The sequence below is a fragment of the Orcinus orca genome, chromosome 12 (genome assembly GCF_937001465.1).
Source record: "Orcinus orca chromosome 12, mOrcOrc1.1, whole genome shotgun sequence".
In the NCBI taxonomy this organism is placed as follows: domain Eukaryota; kingdom Metazoa; phylum Chordata; class Mammalia; order Artiodactyla; family Delphinidae; genus Orcinus; species Orcinus orca.
In genome coordinates, this window is record NC_064570.1 from 55,040,505 (window position 1) to 55,060,241 (window position 19,737).

The 19,737-nt window shown below is 33.4% G+C and overlaps 1 pseudogene; it reads left to right on the forward strand.

Moving 5' to 3' along the window:
• The first annotated feature begins 5,220 nt into the window (after window positions 1-5,220).
• On the forward strand, window positions 5,221-6,002 carry LOC101279106 (heterogeneous nuclear ribonucleoprotein D0-like; annotated as a pseudogene).
• The last annotated feature ends 13,735 nt before the right edge of the window (window positions 6,003-19,737 follow it).

The window sequence follows — 19,737 nt, forward strand, 5'->3', positions numbered from 1 at the left end:
ATTCTCTTTATCCTCCATGCTTAATTTCTTCCCATCTCAACACATTAGATAACCAGTTTTAGTGTATTTAATGTATGTGTGTCTAATCACTGCTACCAGATTTTATTTAAACATATGCATATTCTTGGAAAATAAAAAACTGTATTTTGTTATATTTGCTTATTTATTCCCTCAATATTTTACTTCTGAATTCTTTTCAGTTTACTACTTCTTAACATTATACTATTATGTTAAATGTATTTAATTTCAAGTTATATTACATTACAGAAAAGACTGGAGTGATAACAATAAGGTATCTGTTGATAGACCTATGTGATAAATTACTTGGGTTATAAATTAAATGTGCTGTAGAGTGGGATAGCTTGTCTAGAGGTTATTGCATACCAAATTTCAGTACTTCCAAATTGCTTTCCAGGATAGCTCTAACAGTTTATAAACCTTGTACAGTGTATGAAAGTTGTTTTTTTCCCAAATCCTAGCAAGTGCTAATTCTTACAATCTGATGGATGTAAAGTGGTATAATTTGAATTCTTATTTCCCTGATTTCTAGTCAGGTTGAGGGTCTGGGTCTCTTCATATATTTAATGGCACTTTGGTTTCCTGTTTTGTATACTACCTCTTCAAATCATATGCTTAATTTATTTTTTTCTGTTGAATATACTGCCATTCTCTTGCTGATTTTTGTTAAATAGGAATTTAAAATTCAGTATTAGATGGATATTTGCAATTTCTAGTCAGATCAAAATTATATTTGCTCTTTTGGTTTAAAAATGCTAATGTTATCTACTAAGCTTAAAAATGCATCAATGCAGTCAACAAGTTCAATATTTTCCTGAAGTCTTGAGTAATTTTACTTGGTGGACTTTGTATCTCTGCAAATGTTTAACACACTCTACTCGAGACAGATAATTACTTTAGGCCTTGGTGTTGGCACAACTTCCCTTGTAGGCCTCTTCTGTTCTAACTCATTCTTTTGGCTTATATCTAACCCTATTTGGAGCACATCACTGACCCACTATTCCTCAGGCCATTCTTTGGACTGTGGAAGATGTGAAAGTACATAATTGTCTCTTTTGGGGTTCCAGATAGGGACTATACTCATTCTAAATCTTTCTGTAAGAGAAATTCTAATATTCAGAATCTGGATTCCAGATGCCTGACATCATGTTTTATACTTTCTTGGCAACCTCTGGTATACTTTTACTTATGAATTAATACTCAATATGTCTCAATGGATGTCCCTTTTATCACCTACAGTCAAAAAAACTTGCCTGAGATAAAAGAATTATCTTTCATTTCTTCTGCCCCAGCTTCTTCTTGCCCTCTTTGTATTCGAATAACCTCCACTAAACGGAGTTCAGATGCATATATCTGTGTTCAGTTCTGAGTCAGTATCAATTGATTCTTTTTCTCCTTATTTTAAGTCATCTTTCCCTGCTCTTTTGCAAGCCTGGTGATGTTTTAAATTAGATTCCAGATGTTGTAGATTAACAATAGGAAAACACTCTAGCTGTTGTTTTATTTCAGAAAATTTCTAGTTGAATAAAGTTGCACATGTGATCTGATAATTCTGAGAATATGATGTTATGATTCAGGATATTGTCACCTTTGTTCTGCTTTTACAAACAATTTAGTAAGTTCAATAAGCAGGACTTGTTTGCTTTCCCTAGAAGTAGAGCAATTAAGATGCTTCCTCTTCCCGAGAGTATGAATATGCTGCATTACAAAGCTAGTCCACTTCAGAGGTAGAAAGAAATAGTGACACAGGTTATACCTGTTATAAAATGAAATGCTCTACTGGACAAAATAAAGCTAGAAAGCAGTGTAATGCAATGCAATGCGGCCAGATTAAGCAATATATATACATATATTTTTTTTCCCTCAGCACTTAAAGAAGAGTGCATTAAAAAATTCAAATCAGTGATATTAGAAAACTATATTTTAAATACAATTGAGATTTGATCATTAGTTTGATAAAACACCATAGCTTATTTAATAAAATATTTCAAAGTCTTTGCATAATATTTTGCTAAATATTTGTTTTTATAATATTAGAGTAAGCGCAAATTACTATCGTTTTTTTCCTGTAGATCATTTGAGAGAAACGTTCTATTTTTTAGCATCGTGTTCATCCTTTTCTCAGTTTTCTACTTGGGGAAACATAAATATCTTCACTGAAAATAAAAATGTTGCCTTCACATCTTCATTTGGATAGGCATAATATAATTAAAGTTTAGAAAGGAGAGCTCTTAATTTTACAATTCTGCTATTTCAAAAATATCAATGCAAATATTAATGAAAATGGAACATTTTCATAAAACCTAAATTTATTTATTATGTCCTTATAAATTCAGATGCGATTTCCTATCAACATAATTATGTTAAGAAGATAGTCTTAACGTAACACGTGTACAGTTTGGCTGTTTAACTAAATGATCCTGTCATACAAAGTGACAGAATATCTGAGATGAGGAAATACTGCTCTATTATTTAAAAAATAAAAATATAAAACCAAATATGAATATAGAGTTTAAAAATGATATAAAGACAGCAGATAACAGATTGAATTCTGTAGAAAATAAGTTTACTGATTGAAAGCATTAGCCCAAGAAATCCTTTCAGAACACAAGAATGAGTCATAGAAGAAAAAGATAAGTGAAAGGTTAGATGCAGGGGAATGTGTAGAAGAAATTCAATACAAGTGTAATGGAGATTCAAAAATGAGTGCTGAGCAGAAGAATAAGAAGCAACAACATAAAAATAATAATGAAAACTGAAACCAACATAATTCCCTGTCCCTATCCAAACCAATACTGGGACCAAACATATTTTCCCATCCTGTGACCAGGTATGCTTAGGAAAGCATGTCTTTGTATTGAATAATCTGATTACAGGCAACAGCAACTATTTACTCCAGGACATGGTTGGACCTGGAAAATATGACTGTAAACCAATAAAATAGATTGTTTCTCAAGCCTAACAGCTTACTATTCAAGTCTCCCTTCAAAATCCTTAACTTAACACAAAACTACTACATCATAAACTCTGCCTAATCCCAACTAGCTCTCTACCTTTAAAGACCTAACTTGGAACAGTAGATGACTCAGGATATGCTTAATACTTGGAGATGAAGAGCAACAGGTAAAATTTATTTATGCATGTAATATGTTTTCTATCTTAATATTCAATTCCTGGAAATTATGCTTTATATATTTAACATCCATTCAATAAAATTTTATTATCTACTCTACACACAATGTTGCAAGGCACTGGAAAAATGGAATACAAGTATCGCTATCAAGGAACTTAGAACTCTTAAAAGAAGTAACATTGCATTTCAATAAATATGCACATATAAAAGGATAATCTCAAGCATCTGGAGACCTTCCTCCCTCTCCTCAATAAAGTCTACTTCTAAGTCAGCTACTTACTAATGGATGGTACAGACTTACAACCAGGGACAAGGCTAAAAATCTTAGGCAACACAGCTATTAATTTATCTTCATAGAGTGTTTAAACCTTATGAGTTTATGGAATTTCTTATCTATATATGAAAACACAAGTCTTTTCTCCCAACCCCAGACTTTCTTCTTTGTTGGTATCAAACTAAAACTCATACATTTTTAAAGAAATGGCCCACTCCTCATTAACTCCCATGGTGTTTTGCTAGGGTAGGCAACTAGGCACGTGGGTGCTGTGTGGATACCCTTGTAATCTGACACATGTCTAATTTAGGGCTTGCTCAATCGCTGTGTGACAAGAGTAAGTCAGTCTGCTGACTCTAAGGACTTATTCTAGCAATCTAAGGAAATCTCTCTATAATAGGACAGGGCAGCTATCAGCTCTCAAGCAGCTTAACTTTCTAAGCTCACGTGTTTCTTTTAAATATCATAATCTATTTTGGAAGAGATACACACATTTTGAGTATAAGTACAGAATCATTTCTCTACAACTTCCTATTTTCTAATTTACTAAGTGGCATGCCAAGGGATTCAAAATTAATTCTATGATGATTCACCAATCAATGGTAGGATAGTAAGTCCATCAAACGTTGTGTAAACTATAACAATATCCTAGATACATGTTATACCTCTGTATAAAAGAAGTAAATCATTTTTATTGCTCTGAAAGAAATTTTGACTTATTTAACAAAAAACATGATAGGAAAAAACAGTATTAGGCAACAACCTATCATTGTTAACAAGGGTGTACATACAAGATCTAGAGGGGATCAGAGCAAAGAAAAACGAAAGTACAGGAGGAAGTAGAGTTGGATGCCAACCAAATGAAGAAAGAATTTTAGCTAGATGGAGGGAATTAAAGTTCTGTGCCACAGTAAGAAAATAAAATCACTACTAACTTAAACAAATGATATGCTGTCCAAACCAAGATTCACTGGAAAGTGAAAGCGGGTGCTAAGAAGTTATAATAATATATTATTTTAAATTTTTTTATTGTCCCCAAAACTGATTTTATTACGATGTTGAACTTATTTAAAAACTTATAGTATATTTAAAATTATTTTCAAAAATAAACTTCCTTTCAGAACACAAGAATGAGTCATAGAAGAAAAAAAAAGTAAAAGGTTAGAAAGATTCATAGTGAAACATATGAATAACTGGTAAGTTTTAAAAGACTGAATATCGAATTCCCTGGGCCAGTGGTTAGGCTTTCACTGCTGAGGGCCAGAGTTCAATCTCTGGTCAGGGAACTAAGATCCCACAAGCCGCGTGGGGCAGCCAAAAAAAGATTGAATATCAACAGTATTTTATGGGAAAATCAAATTCTTTAGAGGAACCTTGCAATATTCTTTATTTTGATTACATAAACAGTAGTAATTACTATTGGTTTATGTTTACATACTTAATTAGGTTTGTGTGTCCTGAAAGCTTTATGACTGATATATTTCAGAGTATGGTATAATTTATTTAGTACAGAATTATGTTTTCATATAATAACTGGGGATATTATTCAAAATTGCATCTTATGGTTATAACTTTGACACCACTGACACAATTATAGATTTTTTTCTGAGGGCTGCAATAGGTTTTTTTAAATACATTTTTGGTGTACAGTTCTATGAATTTTAACACATGTATAGATACATGTAACCATACGGCAATCTGGGTACAGAACAGATCCATTACCCCAAAACACTACCTTGTGATATTCTTTCTTAAGTCACACCATCCTCCTAACTACTACCATCCTCCTACACTCTGAAGCAGCGACAGCACGGCAAGAAGAATGGAAAATGTTTATAGGAGGCCTTAGCTGGGATACTACAAAGAAAGATCTGAAGGACTACTACTCCAAATCTGGTGAAGTCGTAGACTGCACTCTGAAGATAGATCTTATCACAGAGAGATCAAGGGGTTTTGGCTTTGTGCTATTTAAAGAGTCGGAGAGTGTAGATAAGGTCATGGATCAGAAAGAACATAAATTGAATGGGAAGGTGATTGATCCTAAGAGGGCCAAAGTCATGAAAACAAAAGAGCCTGTTAAAAATTTTTTGTTGGTGGCCTTTCTCCAGATACACCTGAAGAGAAAATAAGGAAGTATTTTGGTGGTTTTGGTGAGGTTGAATCCATAGAGCTCCCCATGGACAACAAGACCAATAAGAGGTGTGGATTCTGTTTTATTACCTTTAAGGAAGAAGAACCAGTGAAGAAGATAATGGAAAAGAAATACCACAATGTTGGTCTTAGTAAATGTGGAATAAAAGTAGCTATGTCGAAGGAACAGTGTCAGCAACAGCAACAGTGGGGATCTAGAGGAGGATTTCCGGGAAGAGCTCATGGAAGAGATGGTGACCAGCAGAGTGGTTATGGGAAAGCATCCAGGCGATGTGGTCATCAAAATAGCTACAAACCATACTAAATTATTCCATCTGCAACTTATCCCCAACAGGTGGTGAAACAGTATTTTCCAAATTGAAGATTCATTTGAAGGTGGCTCCTGCCACCTGCTAATAGCAGTTCAAACTAAATTTTTTGTGTCAAGTCCCCAAATGGAAGTATGACGTTGGGTCCCTCTGAAGTTTAATTCTGAGTTCTCATTAAAAGAAATTTGCTTTCATTGTTTTATTTCTTAATTGCTCTGCTTCAGAATCAATTTGTGTTTTATGCCTCCCCCCAGTCTCATGTTAAAAGCCCAGTGTGACAGTGTCATGTTGTAGTAGTGTCTTACTGGTTTTTTAATAAATCATTTGGTATTTAAAAAAAAAAAAGAGTAGGTAGGTAGGTAACTCCTACCATCCTGCTACCTACTCTCTCTTTGTCATTACAGCTGTATCTTCTTGTAAATGTCACACAAATGGAATCAAACAGTATATGAACTTTTGAGATTAGCTTATCTCACTTGCATAATGTTTCTGTGATTCATCCATGGTGAAGAATGTTAAGGTTGTTTCTAGTTTTTTTGAATTATGACTTATGTGAATACTCATGTACAGGTTTTTTCTTGAAGATAAGTTTTTCTTTCTTTAGGTTAATACAGAGTAGTGTGATTACTGCATCATATAGGTAACTATGTGTTTATCTTTATTAGAAACTGCCATACCCTATTCAGAGTAGCTGTATCATTTCGCATAACCAAGGGCAATACATGAGAGTTCCAGTTGTTCTACATCTTTGTTATCACTTGAGTTTATCGATAGTTTTTATTTTAGCCATCCTAAAAGGTGTTATAGTGGCTCTCATTTGCATTTCCCTCCTCACTAATAATGTTGAACAAATTTTATGTCCTTTTTTAACTTTTATGTATCTTCTTTGATAAAGTATCGGTTCAAATCTTGTACCCACTTTTGCTAATTGAGGTTTTTGTTTTAGTTCTGTTGAGTATTGAGAGTTCTTTATATGTTCCAGTTAAAATTCTTTTGTCAGATGTGTGATGGCAAATATTCTCTCCCAGTCTGTTGCTCCCTGTCACATTTAAGAATTCATTGTCTAACACCAGGCCACAAAGATTTTTATCTTATTTTTTTCCCTCCAATGTTTTGTAAGTTTACTTTTTACATTTATAATCTACTTTGACTTATAGTGTAAGGTGGGAGGTTTAGGTTGAGTTATTAGCTTATGGATTCCACTTGTTCCATCATCAATTGTTTAAAGGATATTCTTTATCCATTGAATTACCTTTACCTCTCTGTCAAAATATATTGGCCATATGTGTGTGGGTCTACCTTTTGATTCTCTTTTTTTGTTCCATTGATCTATGTATCTGTCCTTTGCCAATAGCATACTCATAATAGTTTACAGTGCATTACAACTATATTTTATAAATCCTGAGTTTGTACATAAATTTTGCATGTATTCTTTAATATTCTACTAGGTATTAAATTATAGAAAACATCACATAAACCTGGCATTTAATCTGGGCTATTCTACTTAACAGAGAAACTACGACTTTGTATAAGTTATATAGAGTATATAATCTCCATTTCCTCATCTTTAACATTGTCATACATTATCCAAATTATAGGAGTGATGTAAGTGTTAAATGAGTTAGCTTTTTTAAAGTAAATAACAGTTAATATATGTTCCCAACAAGTGTTATTTCTTTTTGCTCTTTATTCTACCCTAGCATTATGCATTTGCCTGATTTTATTGGATATTATTTCAATAAAAGTAACCCTTTAAAAATACATAAAGCATGGGAAAAGAAATAAACTAATATAAATACAATTAATATAATTTTCTGCATAACTGCAGAAAAAACAATATAATATGAGGCTTTCAGAGAAGAATTACTATTTTCCACTTGTGACCTTGAGCTAGGGACAAAAACAAAAGAGAACATATCATGCAGCTCAGTACCCTTTAGATTTAGTGCACAGAGAACTAATCCATCTGTTTATGGTTCCTTTTTTTGTCCCCTGATAACACTTAGTTAAAAGACACATGCTTCAACCTTCAAGATAAATTATCCTTTCAATTCTTAATGGTTGTAAGTGATAAAATCTAAGAGCAAATCAGTGCGTGCATTAAAACTGGTGACATCTATGCCTTTGACTTGTTGAATGATTATCAAGATATTTAAAGGTTAAATGGTTATTTATACATTTATACATGGATGGAGTTAATGAATACACTCATCGTTGCTCTCAACATTTGAGTGCCATATATGAATAAGTGGGTAGATGAGGCAGAATAATGGTTCAAATGAGAAATAAAAATTAATAAATGTACAAGGCTCAAAGAATTTGATGTCTACATTCAATGTAGTAGTCATCTTAACAAAAACAGAAAATTTGGAGAGGGGAAACTGATTTTACAAAAGGTATTTCCTCTATTTATATAAATAGCATTTTAGTGCACATCTGGGAGAAGTCCCAGAGGCAACGTCAATAAACATGCATTGGAACATTTTTCTAAGAAAGAACTCAAGCTGTGTTCTAGTAATTTAATTTTCTGCCCCTTATTTCAACACAACAGTAAAAATATTCACTTTAAGATTGCTATAACTGTTCTCAGAATCTATGGTTTGGGACTCTTTTAGGTTATATGATAATAATTCAGTGTTCATGAGATCATATTAGCTAGGATGGCTATAGACAAAATAAAAATTACTTTTTTCTGGGGTTTTTTTTGGCAACTGTTCCCATACAGGCTGGGTTGAGTCTTCTATTCCCACCAATGAGGTCAACAAACAAACAGATAAGAAACATAGTGAGATGGTAAGATTTCAAGAAAATATTTCATAAGCTTTGTTTTAAGCCATATATAAATCTATTGCTAGGCATTTTTCTGAGTAAAAACATATGTGTGTGTATGTGTGTGTGTGTGTGTATACACATATATATATATATACATACATATATCAGAGGATTGACCTAAAATCACTGCCAGAAAGAAAAATTCCACCTTAACTGTGAAAATTCTGAAAAGAAACGTGGTTTTTCAGAGGACTGAACATGGGGGAACAAATTAAAAGTGAGCACAGTTCTTGGGCTTAGGCTTTGCAAGTCATCATGGCTGGGCAAGAAAATGGTGCAAGAAAAAACATCTGTTTCCATATTAACTGGTAATGGAAATAAGAGACAAAGAATGAAGTTTAGGGTTTTACAGGAAAAGATGGCAAAAAAAAAATGAAAATACCAGAGTTGGCACAACACCTCTTCCAAATAGCAAAAATAAGCACAAAAAAGAAAATTACAATGAATGATTTAATATTCGTATCAGTTAGGGTTCTCTAGAAAAGAACCAATGAGATACCAATAGATGATTGATAGACAGATAGATGAAGAAATTTATTATGAGAATTAGCTCACACAATTATGGAAGCTGACTTATGCTTTCTCTAAGCTAGAGAAGCAGAAAAGCAGGTACTATAATTCAGTCTGAGTATGAAGGCCTGAGAACCAGGGGAGCCACTGATGTAACTCCTAGTCCAAAGCCAAACACCTAAGAAACTGGAGGAACATTGGTGTACCTCCTAGAGTCCAAAGGCCCGAGAATCAGGAGGCCTGATATAAGAGAGCAGGAAAAGATGGATATCCCAGCTCAAGAAGAGATAGCGAGAATTTATCCTTCCTCCACCTTCTTGTTCTATTTGAGCCTTCAACAGATTGGATGATGATTCTCAATACTGTTAAGTATGAATCTTCTTTACTCAGTCTACTAACTCTTTAGAAACATCTTCACAAACACACCCATAAATAATATTTCACCAGGTCTCTGGGCTTCTCTTAGCCAAGTCAAGTTGGCTCATAAAATTAACCATTAACAATATTAATTTAAAATCCTAAAGAAATGTTTATTCAACAACTTTAAGTTTATTCAACAACTTTAAGAAAGTAATACATCACGAACAACTGGCATTTATGCTAGTAACACAAGCTTGGTTTAATATCTGAAAATCTATTAAGCCAACATGCCATTAATGTATCTAAGGGGAAAAATCATATGATTATCTCTAAAGATGATGAAGTCTTTGACAAAGTTAAATACTTGCTCCTCATAAAAATATAGCTAGGAAGATACAAATTGATACATATGTCTTTAACAAGATAAAAGCAAGAAAAATTAGTTATAAAACCAGTATTTTATTTAACAGGGAAAAAGAGGTATTACAACCAAAATCAGAAACAAAGATGCCAACTAAGACTTTAGTATTTAAAACTGTATTGGTAATACAGAAATCTAGAAAAATGGTACAGATGAACTTATTTGTAGGGCAGGAATAGAAAAGCAGACATAGAGAAAGGACATGAGGACACAGTGGGGGAAGGGGACGGTGGGACAAACTAGGAGATTAGGTTTGACATAAATACACTATCATGTGTAAAATAGATAGCTAGTGGGAACCTGCTGTATAACACAGGGAGCTTAGTTCGCGCTCTGTGACAACCTAGATGGGTGGGATGGGGGGGTGGGAGGGAGGTCCAAAAGGAAGGGGATATAGGTATACAAAAAAATAAATAAATTTTAAAAACTGTATTGGAAATATCTGCCAATCTAATTAGAAACAATAAATAAATTAGTGTCTCAAATTGTAAAATAGGAAGTACAACTCTATTTGTACATGATAGGATAGTATTCTTGGAAAGCTCAAAGAATCAATAATACATTTGTCTCAAAAATAAAATAATTTACTAGAGTAGGAGAATAACATGAACATACAGAAATCAAAAGCCTTCTGACTCATAAAAAACAACCAGTTCAAAGACATAATGGGAGCAAAAAAAACTCTATTAATTATAGCACACCAAAGATGAGAAAACTTAGAAATATATGTAAATATGCAAACTGTATATGAAGAAAACTTTAAAATACTTATGAAAGACACAAATTAGGCTTGAACAAACAAAACAAAATATATTATTCTTTAACAGAATGACTCAGCATCATAAAGGTGACTCCTCTCTAAGTAATTTTATGAATTTAACACAATCATGATAAACATGCCTACAAACTTTCATGGATCTAGACAAGCTGATTACAACTGTGTAATAATAACTTATATAATTAGAAACATGGGGGCAAGACATACACAAGTTTAAACATTCTCTAAAGCCATGCTCCTCAAAGTAGTGTGGTGTTGGTGCATAAACATAGAAATAGACCAATGAAATAGAATAGAATGTCCAAAAACAGAGCTAGTTATTAAGGGACATTTGATATATTATAAATATTACATCTGACATTACTAGGGCATAAATTTACTTCTTAATAAATGGTGTTTAGGTAACGATTGTACAGTCAGTTGGGGAAAGATATAAAATATTAACTAGAAAAGAGAGTTAGAAAGCAGAGTTAGAAATATTAGATAGAAGGAAGATTAGAATGAGCTCTTTCATGCTGCATTGTGACATTAAAAACCTATTTATACATATATACACAGTTTTATATTCACTATTTGTGTATATACACATACATATACTCATATACACATAAATATGGGCACCTTGCTGCCATGCAAAACAACAAGAAAAAGCAGGGAAATGCACATAAAATAATGATAGCATGTCAATGAGACAATGAAACCAACTTGAAGGACCTCCCAATAGTCAAAGCGTAGAAAATTTGAGCATCAAAAGAAAAAATAATTGCAACAACTTTTCTGAAAAAACAAGAATCTATAAATGTGTACTGATAGAAATGAATGGGAGAAAAGGGAAAGATCTCTCTTACCATTTAATGCTATAATGTTTTCATATGAGCAGATAATTGAAAGGACCCACAAGACTTTGGAGAGCATATTCACAAAGATCTTTATAAAGTCAAAGGATACAGAAAGAGTGTGCAGGCAAGAATCAATAGCCTGAGAGACTTCCAGGCACAGTTCCCCAGAATTATTCTTATTCACACATGATGTATTCATCTCTGGAGTATAAACCTTTATAACCTGTTTGAGGCATCTTGGTTTTAGAAGAGCTTCCCAAATGTTCCCAGTGGGATCTTTTATGCCCTTATATAGTTATACAGCCAAGCCAAGCCGTGTAACGTGTTACACCATGTGTAAGTGATCAATAGGCAAACTGGCTTGGTGACACCTGGAAAGTTTCAAACTTTTAATAGCACATTATAAATCATTAGTTAGCACTCTCAATCTTCTCTTAGCCAGGAATCAGTTTGAAACTTCCAGGCATACCTGGAGATAAGCACGGAGCTGTCTTAGACCAGCTGAAAATAATTTATACAGAAAACTGATATAAAGAAGGAATGATAGAGTTAAAAATAACACCACTTAGCAACTATCATAATAATTGAATGAGACAAAATCATGAGTGGGAGCTAATCTAATGGGTAAAAGTTTAATGAGGAGCAGGATATTTACATATTCTCAAAGTAGTTCCCGCCAAAGTACTTTTTTTTTTTAACAAGGAGGAACTAGCAATTTTACAGTGGATGAACGTAGCTGATATCACCTTAGGCAAATCATCAAAGTTAACATCATCAGTAATGGAACAAGGTGACAGCATGTGCCCCCTTATCAGTCACTGAGAAGGACACAGCATCACTTCTATGATACTGCTGTCAAAAATGCATTATTTGAATGGAATCGTTAGCAAGTGTGAATCAAAATGAAACTGAGGGACAGCCTACAAAATAACTGGTCTGTAATTTTTTAAATAATGTCAAGCTCATGAAATCTAAAAAAAAGACTAATGAATTCTTATAGAATAAAGGATACTTAAAGAAACACAGCAAACTAATATAGATTGTCTGAACTGGAATCAGCACTGGGAAAAAATAGCTAATAAGTACATTAATAGAAAAATCAATGAAATTTGAATATGTACAACTGAGTTAATAAAATTACTGTATCAATGTTCTAATTAATGATTTTGATAATTGTACCATGGTTACAGATTCTTAGGAGATGTATTCTGAAACATTTAAGGGTAAAGGTATAGAATGTTAGCAGCACGATATTAAATCTCTATCTATATATCTATCTACCTATCTATCTGATACATCCATGACCCATGCTCACCTACATAACTGAATTAAAACATAGTACTATGTGTGCCCTCAAGTACTGATTTTCTGGCTCAAAATTAAGCAATAGTGAAAATATTCAGAGGGTTAAATGAATGATATTTAGTATGGCTTTTCAGTTTAATCACACAAGATAAAATAACAGTGCTAAGCACTGACTTTTTAAAGTCTTAATGAATTACAGTAATAATAGTTTAGGTAGCCCTGACCATTTCATTACTTAAGTAACATTAGATGATGGGAATGCAGAGAAACGACCATGGTTCCCATCTTTTAAAGAGGACTGGAACATATAGGAAATCAGATTATTCAGTTTAGCCCAACTAATTGAAAAAAATGTTCAACTGCTAACTGAATTGTTGTTGATAGTGTTGGCTAATTTTAGGGCTTTAAAAATGAAATATATTAATTACATAAAGATATATTTGCTATGAACTATTATTGATAAATCAATCCAAATTCCTTTTAAAGTGAACTATTTAAAATCTCATTTTATGAGAGGAAAATGAGTCTTAGAGGTTTTAGAGATCACCCCACTAGCCGTAAAAATATCAGGGAACAACATTTTGTCTGGTTCCAGTACCAATGCTTTTAATCACTGTTCTATACTTTTTTATTTCCAGTAAATCCTACAGTTCATAAAATGTGAAATGTTGTGAAAATGATGCTGTGACTACTATGGACTTGGATGTTAAGAGACCTAGCAGCTCCCACTTTCTCTCTGGGGATCCTGCTGCTATGCTGCAAATAAACACAGCTACACTATTAAATGGAAGAGCACCAAGGTGTCAGACAGGCAAATAAAGTCTTCAAGGACCTCCAGCCCAGCTCAGCAAAATGAGGAACACAGTCAAAAAAAAAAAAAAAAAAATTATTGGGCTTCCCTGGTGGCGCAGTGGTTGAGAGTTCGCCTGCCGATGCAGGGGACACGGGTTCGTGCCCCGGTCCGGGAAGATCCTACATGCCGTGGAGCGGCCGGGCCCGTGAGCCATAGCCGCTGAGCCTGCGTGTCTGGAGCCTGTGCTCCGCAACGGGAGAGGCCACAACAGCGAGAGGCCCGCGTAACGCAAAAAAAAAAAAAAAAAAGAAATTATTGCGTTTATCTAAAAGAACTAATCTATTTTACTAATCAAATTGAATCTGTACTCCCATTTTCCAATTTTCCAAAATAGGAATACTGGTTGAATTAGGTAATATAACAGCTTAAATGACAGGCTTATGGAAATTACATGCATGTGGGGAGAGAATGAGAGCAAGAGCGAGACTTTCAAATCACAGTGCTAGTAAATAAGAATTTAGATTAAGAAAAAATTGACGAATGGATGATATCCCTTCTTATGCATAAATTCTAGTTAAGTCAACAATTTTTGGTCATGACATAGGTCTAAGAATAATTTTATCAAAGTCTATTTGAGATATAAGAAACAGAAGACTCTGAAGAAGATAGCATCAGAAAACTGTTTTCTGCTCATGCTTCATATATCACACTTATCTCTAGGACAATTTTTTATTGAGAATTTAGGTAATTTTGTACATTCTGCAAATTTAATTAAAGCAATATTTCCAAGTAGTAACAGATAGTATAATAACTTGGGATGATTTAAGTACCACTTGATAGCTCAAACTACTCATAAAAGAGTACTTTGGAATATTTACAAAAAATATATATCTTATAATATGTAATATTCAATAATATAACCTGAAAATTTTCAGCCCTTCTCAGTCTTTGAATAAGATCTGAGTAAACTGCATATGTTTAGAACTTTCAAAATGGCAAATGATGCTCAAAATTTTATTGGTTTTAAGTTTTTGTTTAAAAGTTGTGCCATAGGGCTTCCCTGGTGGCGCAGTGGTTGAGAGTCCGCCTGCCGATGCAGGGGACGCGGGTTCGTGCCCCGGTCTGGGAAGATCCCACATGCCGCGGAGCGGCTGGGCCCATGAGCCATGGCCGCTAAGCCTGCGTGTCCGGAGCCTGTGCTCCGCAACGGGAGAGGCCACAACAGTGAGAGGCCCGTGTACCACAAAAAAAAAAAAAAAAAAGATTGATATTTGAAAGTTTGAATAATAACTATCAGCAGGTTGCCTTTCGAAGAGGCTATACAACATATACAAAAGTATATGAGATCATCCATTTAACCATAACTCTTCTGATATTTGAGTTTTAAAATATTTTCACGTATTAAATCTGATACTCACGTAGTCTACTTTGTAAAATGCTTTCCACACTTAGCTTCTGCAATCAATACTGTCCCTGATTCTCTTCCTGCTTATCTATATTCCCCTTGTTTTCTACAGTGCCCCTTTCTTCTGGATGTCTTTAAAATGGGATGTTTACCTCAAGATTTTATCCATGGTGCTATTGTTTTACTACTCTGCACTCTGCACCGTGTCAATATCTTTAGGTATATAAAATCCTTTTTTTCCCCCAAGTTTCTACTGCTATCTCTAAATATCTCCTAATGGACAGTCCCAGACTAGAATGCATGCTCCACATTAATGAGGGGAAGATTGTCTTTTTTCTCATCTTTTTCCTCAAAGCCTATCACTGTATCTGGCACATTGTAGCCTCAAAATATACAGCATATGATGATTGACTAAATGAATAAACAGTGGAAGATAGAAAATTTAATAAGAATAATCTTAAAAATCTATACTTGTTCACTGGTTTATCAAAGTAGGTATTAATCTTCATCCTTTGCCATTATCCTGATTTGATCAATTTCATACTGTAATGATTTTCTTCCTATAGTAAGAAGGAAGAAAATCACTTTTTCCTTCTTCTCTTCTTCTCTCTCTTCTCATCACACCAAATCTCCTTGCAATTTTATTGCTCCTGTACTTTCTAGGCTTGTTTTGAACATATATTTTGGGTATATAATATTTAGGTCAGATAAATAAGAGTAGGGTGAAATTTGACTTTTAACTGAGGCTAATCAGATTTAACATTTTGCCACTGATGCATAACAAAGTTTGCAGTATTTCATATAGTGTGCTCTTAAAAATTGAAAAATTCACATTTATGTTATAAAAGACTTGTAGTAACAAAAGCAGGAATTCTCCCATTTGCTTTTCTATATTTGAATTTAAAAAGAATGAAATCTTCTAAGTAATAGAAGTTTTTAAGATGTCACTAAGATTAAAGATTTTATAATAGGAAGATTATACTGTATTATCAAGGGGGTCTCAATCTAGGTACATGACCCTTCAAAAACAGAGAGATGTGGCAGAAGTTAGTGAGATGCATAGAAGGCAAAATCAGAGTGATTCCAAGTGTGAGAACTCAGCACACAATAATGGGCCCTAAGATGAAGGGGACATTGTTGAAAGAACAGACAGAGGCCTCAAGGAGCTAGGAGTGGCCCTCAGCTGACATTTAGTAAGGAAACAAGGACCTCAGCCCTACAACCACAAGGAGAAGATTATTCTGCTAACAATCTGAGTGGGTTTGGGATTGGGTTCAATCTCAAAGCTCCCAGGAAAACAAAAAAACAAGCCCTGCTAACATCTTGATTTTAGTTTCGCGAGACACATCCTAGACTTCTGACCTACAGAAATGAAGATAATAAATATGGAGTTTTTTAAGCCACTAAACTTGGTAACTTGTTATTGCAACAATAGAATGCTAACACCGTTACACAAGACCAAAGGCAGAATAAAGCAAGCATCTCTTTTCTTATCCAGTTCAAGAACTAGAAACAGAATGACTTGGAAGGACTAAATGATAGGCAGTATTCCAGACACATTTCTATTACAACCCACAGGATGGATTGATAAAGTATATCTCAGAGCTTCTGGACACAGATCTGCTTAAGTTTCTTTCAGAGCATTAGACCCAAGCATTGTTGGTGTTTATGCCAGGATTAGTTGAAACAACATTTTGTTCTAAAATTTTCTGGACTTTCTCCACAATTTTCAGTAATTGGTACACCAAGGAAGTCAGATAATAAAAACAACTACATATTAGCAGGGAACTTAGTGCATCACCAAGGAGGTAAAATCTGAAAATGAGCCTACTTAATGCTGGGAAAAAAACACTTTGAATGTGTGAACTCTCCTTTCAGAGTCTGATATTAAGAAACTGTTCTGTATGTTGATGTATTTGTTTATTAATTTTGTAAAAATATCTTATCAAGTATGGAATAGTGCTCATGAGATAATTAAATATAAATATATGGTCAGGAAAAGTCAGCTATAAGGTGCAAATAAGGAGCAATTCAAATAATGAAATGTGTGATTAATGAAATCATCTTTTATATGAGGACATTTATCAAAAGATCATAAGGCATTTATGAGGAATGCAATTGCTCAATCAACAGAAAGAAATCAAGCACTTACTCCTCCCTACAAAGCACTATGAAGAAATCTTGAGGGCTTCAAATTTTATTGGAATTTTAATAAAAATGATTCCCTTATATTCCTTTGATTTATTTCCTGGTATAATATTATGAATTCTAATTTATTGTTCATTTACCTTTGGACTTACACTATACTTCATATATTCTGAAGTTTGTAAACCAATACATTGTTGTTATGCAATGTTTATAAACCCTGTATTCTCTAAGTTGGTCATGGTTTCCTTGCTTCTAATTATTTGTTAATAATCATCACCCAAACCTAGGAGACAATTGTATATAGGGTAATCTAAATAGGCAGAACACTTCTCTTCAAAGACTCATTTCATAGTTCACAATTCCTCCTGAACTCTTAAAGTAAATAGGAGCAAATACACAATATAACATAAAGCTACAGCTACAGGTCATTTTAACTTAGAAGGACCTGTACATATTTTGAAAAATTAAAATCAATATGTGTATGTACCTTAAAACTTAAAGACACAATTATATGAATAAGAACACTATAAAAAAGGATAGAGTGATGAAATTTTCTGGAAATAAGAAACACTTTGTATATGTATAACTGATTCACTTTGTTATAAAGCAGAAACTAACACACCATTGTAAAGCAATTATACTCCAATAAAGATGTAAAAAAAAACAAAAAGAAAGAAACACTGGTTCACTATAAATTGGAGAGATCAGGTATCTGAATGCTACCTGATTAGAATAAGGGTTGGGCGGTAGAGTGTTACAATGATTAAGGCAATGTCTATCACTTGTAGCATGAGCATGTGAAACTACACAGACAGCAATTCACATGTACATTTACATGATGTGGTATGAATAAACAGGAACATTCAAAAGAAGAAAGCAAATTCAATGAAAGAGATAGGAGAAAAAAAAAACACCCAGCAGAAAAAAATGAGATAATTATTTCTGATTAGATGTAAAAATTCCTAAAGATAAACAAGTACTTGTTTGATTTCTATTTATCTTATTATAATGATTTAAACATAATTGAGTTACAATGACTAAATATACGCAACAATTAATAGTATGCTCGCATATGGCATTACACATTTATTACCTTAGATATGTTTGTGCCTATGGAGTACTCTTGTTTTAGCAAATTATAAAGATGATTTAATTTCCAGATTCCAAAGTTTAATATATATTATTTGTGACATGTCTCTACATAGGGAAACAATAAAAGAAGAGATAACTGATGATTCAAACATAGTTGTTATTATATATTGTATTCTCTAGATTTAGTAACTGTTGCCTAAGAAAATTATTTTTATATAGGAGATATAACTTTGTTTTCTTCCCTAGAATAATAAAGTATGTAATCTTAGCAAAGCAAAGCATGGAGAGTAGAGGTAGAGATAGTCATGGTTGAAGCTGTGATCTAGGAAAACAGGAGATAATCTGAACAGGTATAAAGCAGGAGAGAGTCTTAACACACACTCTCAAGACAAGGAGACTATAGGCTAGGTATATGATCTGATAACATAATATACATAATATATAATTTATATTATTTGATTGGTATATTAAGAAGAAGCTGGATATCTGAAGAGAAAGTGAAAAGTGGCATACTTGCATAAATCTATGACTCCAAAAATTATTTTTTCTAGTCCCTTGGTAATTCAATGCACCATGAAATTTGAGGTGAAATTCAGCAATGATAAGGAAAAACAAGAAAAAATAGGGAGATTTTATATGCTTTAGTTATAGTTATATTTTATAGGTATCTTTGAAACAGTATAAAGCATGTTTTAATATGAGAAATCAAATTGAAAACTGTTAAATTTACTTAATGGCAATTAAAGTGGCAAAAGTAGTCCAACAACAACATATAAGTTCTATATAACACTAAGTTCTCCATTAACAGAGATGTGAAATGGTCTGTATGTGCAATATCCAGCTATTGTTGCATACTTGTTGAACCCCATATTAAACTAGTTAAAAAATGAAAGCATTATATTTAATAATTTTACAGAAAGAGAACCAGCTGCAGTTCTTTCATAAAGGTATATAATGGGTTTGTACCTCAGTACAGTTGGAAGACTTGATCATCATTTACTGATGATTACTATGGCCCTGAAGCAGTGCTTTATCAAAGATGGTTAATAGAGAGGATAACATTCCTCGCTGCTGGCAAGCTTTCTCAAAGAACCTTCATTGGTAGAGATGAGTAACATAGTGAATATTAGTCTATTGTTTTTATCCAAGAGGGCAGCAGAGACGAATGGCTTTGCCTCTAACCCTTCATTCAGGCATAACACAGAATCACTCCCTGAAGACTGTAGGCTTAAGTAGTCATCATCATCGAAATTTTCTTATCTTGGTTCAATGAACATTGGGCACAAGAGATTTTTGCAAAAGTGATAACCTTTTGGGTAATAGCACTACTAACATATTTGTATTATTTTTTTCATTGTTTGTATCTGAGA